The sequence below is a fragment of the Labeo rohita genome, unplaced genomic scaffold, assembly GCF_022985175.1.
Source record: "Labeo rohita strain BAU-BD-2019 unplaced genomic scaffold, IGBB_LRoh.1.0 scaffold_569, whole genome shotgun sequence".
NCBI classification, from domain to species: Eukaryota; Metazoa; Chordata; class Actinopteri; order Cypriniformes; family Cyprinidae; genus Labeo; species Labeo rohita.
In genome coordinates, this window is record NW_026129492.1 from 41,542 (window position 1) to 49,798 (window position 8,257).

Sequence of the window (8,257 nt, forward strand, 5' to 3'; positions counted from 1 at the left end):
ACAATTCCTCACAAAAATTAATGCCATGATCATGAATTTAACACTAGAACCGCCAGAGGTCGCTGTATACCTAAAACCTCCATGCAGGTCAATTTTACCAACGCGCAAACAAGTGTTTTGATATGGCTAAAGATTTTATTTTACTGTATTGTGCCACTGTCTTGACAAATAAGTGTCTAGTGTCATAGAAAATTATTGTCTAGTCATCAACTTATATTTTTGCCCTGTTGTTTTATGTTTATAGATTTTTGTGCAGGCTACAGTCCGTTTTCATAAGTCAATTTAACATAAGACTGCGCTGACAAAGGGAATTAAAAGGAAGTAACTACATAATTGTGTGGTGTAATATTATAATTCGTTGTCATTATTCGATAAATTAAGGTTGTATTCATTACATAGATCGGACTTTTTTTTCCCAGGAAACGGCCAGACTAGAATAAATAGCAACACAGTAGCGAACAATAAACAATAGAAACTGCAAAACAAAACTGAAATAAATAATCCAAAGTTTTAACAATATGTATAACGTTAGGCTAAAACATCTAAATATGAGATCGCTGTCAGATGAGCCGTCAGATGCTGAGCCGACCCAGGACACATAACAGACTCTCAAATAATCATGGTATTTAGTGTTTCTAATACCTCTTCGGCATCAATAAACTGCCTTCTTTTACACATATTGACATGAAACTGATAACCACTAATTGAGTAAAAGGCGCTGCCTAGCAATGTACAATGTAAAAACAACCGGCAAGATTATGACAGTGCGAAAATATAGGTATTATATAGTGGGTAAATTTGAATTAAAATACTTTTTAACACCAGGGGATTTTAAATTACACAATTTTAGTAGAAGTCAATGACTGGGAAACTTATTGAAAATTTGTTATGTACATTTTAATAACAGGTACGGGTAAAATGTACCCCGTGGCGGTTCTACTTGCTGTGTGTGTGTACTTGTTTTTGCTACATTGTGGGGACGAAATGTCCCAACAAGGATAGTAAAACCTGAAATTTTTGACATGGTGGGGACCACAATGTAAAAAAAAAAAATATTAAAAATAGTAAATGGTGTTTATCTGAAAGTGTAATGATGTAAGGGATAGGTTTAGGGTTAGGGTTGGGTTAGGGGATAGACAATATGGTTTAGTCAGTATTAAAAAAAAAACATAGAAGTCTATGGAAAGTCCCCACAATTCACAAAAACAAACATGTGTGTGTATGTTTGTTTGTTTCTTGTTTTTTTGTTTTTTTTTCACTGTGGAGTTACTTATACTGTGTGTATGAATATAGTCCATATGTGATTACTGTATTGTAATGTATTGTCTAGTGATTTTATTTGGGGTATTATCTGTCATAACTGTTCAAAAGAATACCAGAGAAAACTTACTTTATACTCCTTCATCAGGATTTCATAGTCTTCATTAAAGGGACAATTCACCCAAAATTGATTTTTTTTGTCCTCATTTACTCACCTTCAAGTCAGTTGCTGTTTGGTTACCAACATACTTCAAAATATCTTCTTTTGTATTCAACAGAAGAAAGAAAATCTTATAGGATTGGAATGACATAAGGGTGAGAAAATGATGACAAAATGTTTGGGTGAACTAACCCATTAAGATACAAAGATCCAAATTGAGTCTGTATTGTTCTGTGGAAAAAAATAAAATAAAATAAGAACAGACAAAATTACAATTCACCATGCCAAAGTGAAAACAAGCATTATATCATAAACAGATATCACAAACTTTCTCAATGACAGTCACTAGTTTACACAAGTTCCATCCTGCAACTCCTTTATTGGTAGATGCTGCAGTATACTCTGTATCCATCCAGTGTTTGTCTAAATCAACTGAGTGGTGCTAATTCAAGTAAACTCAGCAGCAATCTAGAGATTTAAAAGACATAACACAACATTTTTAAATTTACATTCAGGGTTATTCAATGAAATCTGAAGACAAAACAGCAGTTAGACTACCTCCACATGGGCTTGAACAACTAAATATAGTAACACTAAAGGTCCATCCTACATTGTGTGTATTGTGTGTTTCACTTAGGGTTGTTAAGTTGACTGAACAAACACTTAAGTAAAGCTGACAACGTTAGTCTTTTGTAGAAACCAGATATATTAAGTTCATGAAGTTACATGCATTTTTAAGTAATGTGAACATGAACATTTTTTTTTTTTAGTGTGGTGACCTGTGATGGAGCAGGAGCAGAATATTGCCATTAATGATACTGGTTTAACTTTAAACCATCAGGTTTGTATTTATTTTTTTTTTTTTATTTTTTTAAACAGTAGTGCTGTATTAGTTTATATTTTATGCTTTTTGTGTACACACAAATGTAAACATTGTGAGGAGATTATTGTTACAGAGCGCCTGAGAAAGGCATGCCAATTCAAAAAATGCTGCCAGAAGAAGCAAGCCTTGGTTGTGAAATGCTACTGGCTCTTGGGTGTCTTGTGACTGACTGTGTCATGCTGATGTTCAGGAGTATCTTTTTGAATGAGATTTGAGCGCATTAATGGAGCGGGATCATTTTCAGCGATTAAAAGCTTCTGTTATTTGCATAAAGATATTGTATAGCTTCAGAATGTAATCAGTGAAGTGGAGCATGGGAAATGTAGTTTGTGGTGACATGTGGAAGTCTGTGTAGTGTCACATGCCTTGTCCAAATACCCACACTTGCAGTCTTGGCCACTTGAATGCACGTGTGTGTGACAGGAAGTAAGTGCAAAGTGTAAGTGTAAGGTCTTAAACATGCCAAAGTGCAGTGCCCTTAACACACACTAAACCTACACCATACACCACTGAATACCGCTTAGTAGCAGTATTTGAGGCTTATAGTTTTTGAGTATATCCCATCATGCATCATGTTTGGGAAATTAATTGTGAGACTTTTTGCTGAGATCTCATGAGAGGTCACAGAAACCTTTCCAATGTAAGTTAAATATTAATTGTTATACTTAAATATTACATCTAATTTGGTAGAAACACAAAGTATTGCACGTTTTATTGGTGCAAAGACGAGTAGTGGTGACATTTAAGTACAACATTTGTAATTGCTTTTTTATCACTTATTTAGAAGCACCGCAAATTAAGTTGAGTCATCTGTTATAGGGACCACCGAACAGACATTTGGACATTGATTTTAAAACACAAGTATTGAAGAAAAAAAAAAGAAAACTTGCATTTCTATAACACTAAGTGTGTCCCATCAGGTAATGAAAAGTTCAACACACACATGTGGTCTTCATCCTCACTTGAACACTTGAGCCAAATACAGGAAATATGCCACATAAGTGGTCAATTGGTCAAGTGCAAAGACTGCAAGTGTGAGTATTTAGACAAGGCAAGAGTCAATATAGTGAAAGGGCAACATCTGGTGGTGAGCGAGGGAATAAAAAAAAAAAAAAAAAAAAAAAACAACATCCCTCTTATTGAAGTAATACAAGTAATGTAGGTTCATGAATTTATAAATATAGTCTGTTTTTCTCCCACAGCTCTCATTCCTAAACTTCGTAAAACTTTAATCAGTGAAGATTAACTTTAAACCTTTAAAACAGTGAAATCCCTGCACACCCTGGGCTTTAAATTGGTAATTGTTCACCATTCAGGAAAAAAATAAATAAATTATATATATATATAATTTAAATAAACTTTTCTGCTCATTAACAAATATAAAAATAAAACAGTTTGTAACGAGGGAGCGGAGCGAGGTCGGTGGAGTTTAATGATAATGAACGACACCTGTGCTACTCACCGGTCTCGAGTCCCACGGAGAAGAACCGGAAGAAGGATAAAAGGAGGAGCGACGACAGTGGAAGACGAGAATGGATCAGACCTGGACTTTATTTCGTGTTTTGTGTGCGTCAGTCGTCCGTGAGGGGCTGCCGCTTAACTTTTGTGTTTGTTTATTTTATTATTAAGGTGTTTACACGTTCGCCGGTTCCCGCCTCCTTCTTCCGGTTCTACGAATTACATTGGTGCCAAAACCCGGGAAGAAGGAGGGACAGAAGAGCCCTCGCTGCTGAACGGAATCGCTGTGTTGAGGAGGTTGGGCAACACAAAGGACCGGACGACTGCGGATGTGCTGGAGCAGGTGGGACGGAAGGCTCACTGCCGTGCTCCGGGGTCGAGGAGGGAGTCGGCGCTGTTCGCCAGGAGGCCGTAACCTGCTGCCGTCCGCCATGTTGGGGAGGATTAGGGAACGGGGGACTCGCTGCCGGCTGCCCTCAAGCTAGAGAAGCCATCGCCGTCCGGCACAAGGTGGAGGAGCCTCAAGCCGTCCACCAGAGGATGTCCAGTACCGTCGCATGGCACCGCAACTAAAAGCCGCTCAGCTGGTTGAGGGCTGAGCGGTAGCGTGTCCGGGAAACGGAGTTAGTTAGTCATTATCTCTCCCTCTCTCTCGTTTGTTCTAAAACATGTGCCCCTATTGTATTTAATCACAAATATTAACATCCCTTCCCAGATAATGAGGTTGTGAAATGTCAAGCAACCTATCACTCAAATGATCTAACAATCCAAATAATTCAAGATCGATAAAATTAAGTACTGGCCCAGTCAAATCCATGCTGACATACTCCCAGACTGAAGATGCCTTAATTTATTTTTTTCTCTCTTTCTCCAGGCTCTGCTGTCATGCCTGGCCAGTACTTTTCAGAACTCTTTCAGTGCATTTTGGGTTTTTAGTTTCCCACAGTGGCTTCCAATGGGGCTTATGTGGAGTTGGCAAAACAATGCTGTGCACTCCTCCTTGTTTTTTTTTTTAACTGCCTGCCTTCCTCCATAATATAGCATGCCATCTGCAACCATACATTGGCCTTCTTAATTTATATCAGATTGCAAATTTACATTTGGCGCTCAAATTATACCCAATTCACAGTGCTTCTGGCACAAACTGACTTTGTCACTAACCTGTGACTCTGAACTTTGCAGCATACCGCCTTAAAGTTTGACGTGCTGGTGTACTGCACCGAGAGCTCATCATTTGTGAGGAGATGTAAAACTTCCTCATATCTTCCCTCCATGATATCATATAATTTTTTTTTTTTTATTTATTTATATATTTTTTTTTAACCTTTAAGATGAGAACTCCACAGCTACTTCCATCCACCTGCTTCTCGTGTTCTAGTGTATGAAATGTCCAAACTTCATTTGACAAATTGTGGCTGTGCATTTTTAGAAAATTCCTAAAAACATAAGCACATCAAATTAATGAACAGTCCTTTTGGATATCACTCAATTGAATGGGTGCTATCAGTGGTTATCAGCTCAATGTAGGCCAGAAGGGGCCTTACTGTATTGCGACGCATTGTGGGATATGTTGACCAGCAACAGTTGATATTGTTGTTTAACAGCATAATACCATATTTTCCCATGTGCAGAGACTGTACAACATTTTGGTTTATCTGCACGAGGTCATTTGGGAGCACTGCTGTTTATTGCTTTATTTCTAAAGTACTTATTCCTTTTAAAAAAATAAGGTTTAAACCTCCAGTTAAGCTTCTGGGATTTAAATTGGATTTGTGACCATGTTTTAATCCGCAAGTTACCACAGGAGTGTCAGCCCTTTGTACAGACTGGCATCATGTAACACAATGGGTAAGAAACTGTTTTCCCCCTCTAACTCGGACGTCTTAATTTTTATCTGAGTAAAAAATGACTGTAGAATGATGTTTTGTTTGTTTGTGGTTACAACTGTAGTGTGAGGTTAAAACCGGCTATTATCTGCTGCTGTTATTTGCAACCATACTTTAGGTTTTATCTTACCAGGTGCACTTATAAATATTAACATTATAAAGAGCCAGCAAAGCATAATTTGATGAAAGGATAGCACGTTTTAATCATGGAACAGTAACCTCTTAAAATGTGATAGCATTGTTAGCTTGTTAGCATATGCTCCGACTGCATTTGATTTACTACCATTATACAACTTGTGTAACTGAAACATGTCCCAAACTTCATCTAAGCAAAAGCTACATGTGTAGGAACAAAATTCATAATTCTTCCTTATTACTGTGAATGTACTCGAAGCGCTGCTAGCGATTGCAAAAATAGCAGCAGATGGACAGAGAATCTGTCAGTTTATATTTTATTTTTTAACTTTATTTTATTTTTGTGGGGGATGTCTGTAATTGGTTACTTAGAGAAACAATCTATTCTTTAAATTGTTTTCCTTATCCTTGTAGTTCAAAAGCTGACTTTGTAGAGAAGCAGATGACTCCTCCTTTAAGAAAATGTAAGTTTGCCTATTGTTTGTTCAAGAAATCATTCACCTAAAAATGGTTATTTCATTATTTACTCCGCCTTATGCTGTCTTTAACTCGTATGACTTTCTCTTAGAGGACAAATGAAGATGTTGTGGAGAACTGATGTCTGTTTTGCCCATATGGAAGGCCAGTGGGAACCAAACCTTCGAGCTCCAAAAGGAACATGAAGGTATGATTAATTACCAGTAATTTTGTCTGATATCAAAATATCAGACCAAACAACCACAAATTAGAAACTGGAATTGCAAAATGCAAAATTGTTTGTCACCCAAACAAATTGAATTGCTTCAGAAAACTGGCTAAACCATGCGATTAATTACCTTCGTCCTCCATTTACTGTAAATATGTTGGTATTAAAATTTGGTCCCCGTTTTCTTTTGCAGTGTAGGGACAAACAGACATCACATCTCCATTAAATATTATCTATCGCATCATCAGAGTTTAAATCGGCATAAGGGTAAGTAAATAAGAAAATTATAAGAAGGAGTATTTACTACTCTGAGTATAATCGTTTTATTGCCTCTGTAGAATATTGCAACAAGTAGCTCATTAGAGTGTGTTTTTTTTTTTTTTTTTTTTTTTTTTTTTTTTTTTTTTTTTTTTTCCTCCCAGAACAACAACTTTGGGGGTGATTAACAAATATTTACTCACCCCCTTGTCATCCAAGATGTTCATGTCTTTCTGTCTTAAGTCATAAAGAAATTATGGTTTTTGAGCAGAAGCATTTTGGATCCTTATTATATCCATGGGCTTGATTGTTGTCCCGAACTTCCAAAATGCATTTTAAATGCAGCTTCAAAGGGCTCTAAATGATCCCAGCTGAGGAAGTCTTATCTAGTGAAATGATCAGTCATTCCCTGATTTTTCGAGTCATTCGTCCATCTTATGGGGCTGTCACGTGACTCAACGTTCTGTGTGACTTTGACATAAGTAGTACGTAGCATCGTGGACGCGTATCCCAGAGCCTATGCTACATGAGATTTTGTGCTTTAAAAGTATAGATTTTTCAAAATAAAAATGACCCATCATTTGGCTAGATGAGACCCTTTTTCCTTGGCTGGGGTCATTTAGAGCCCTTTGAAGCTGCATTTAAACTACATTTTGGATGTTAAAAATCTTTCACGACTGAAGACAAAGACATGAACATCTTGGATCACAAGGGTGTGAGTAAATTTGTGAATGAAATAGTGGACTTCTCCTTTTGATTATCGACTAGTTTTTCTGAAGCATTTCACCTCTTATTTTTCAGATACTTTATTGGAATAAATCCAGAAAAGAGGATCAAAGCTGCATGGACAAAAGAGGTGTCTAAAATAACTGCAAAAAACCACAGAAGAAGACCCAAGATGATGAAGAACATCAGTCCAGAAGTATCTCATCCTCAACCTTATGCTGTCTCAAACCAGTAGGACTTTCTCTTGGAGGACAAATTAAGATATTGTCATAGAGAAATGTTTGTCCCTACAATGGAAGACAAATGGGAAACCAAACCTTTGAGCTCCAAAAGGAACATGGAGGTAATTAAAGACACCAAATAAAAGTCACTTCATCTGATATATTTTATAAACCATTTGTTTAAAAAAAAAAAAAAAAAAAAAAAAAGCATTAGCTGGTGCTCACTGAAGCCTGATTTGAGAGTATATTTGTATTTTATGAAAAAATAAAGACTTTGTGCATGTTTGTATGCATGCCTGTTTTGAGTATTGTAAAAGTTTGTTGTTATATCAAAATAAAACATAACTTGACTTTGTTGTCTTTTGTACAGTCAAAAAGAAAATGCAGAGTATAATATGCATTGAAAATTGGGATCATGCAATTATGAGTAGTATATAACTTAACAGAGATATGCTGCTAAATTAGTTGTATACTGTAGATGACAAAGCAGCAGTAGCACATTTATATAATATATAATACCTTTTTTTTTTTTTTTTATATATATATATGCCATACTTTATAAAACACTCATGTTGCCATTTACAT

At 36.4% G+C, this 8,257-nt stretch overlaps 1 long non-coding RNA gene across 1 annotated transcript; it reads left to right on the plus strand.

Annotated features, from left to right (window-relative positions):
* Window positions 1-6,350: 6,350 nt before the first annotated feature.
* LOC127161164 (uncharacterized) lies at window positions 6,351-7,724 on the plus strand. The gene is made up of 3 exons (XR_007826973.1): window positions 6,351-6,446; window positions 6,661-6,734; window positions 7,527-7,724. It is a non-coding gene; the product is annotated as an uncharacterized LOC127161164 (long non-coding RNA).
* Window positions 7,725-8,257: the final 533 nt, after the last annotated feature.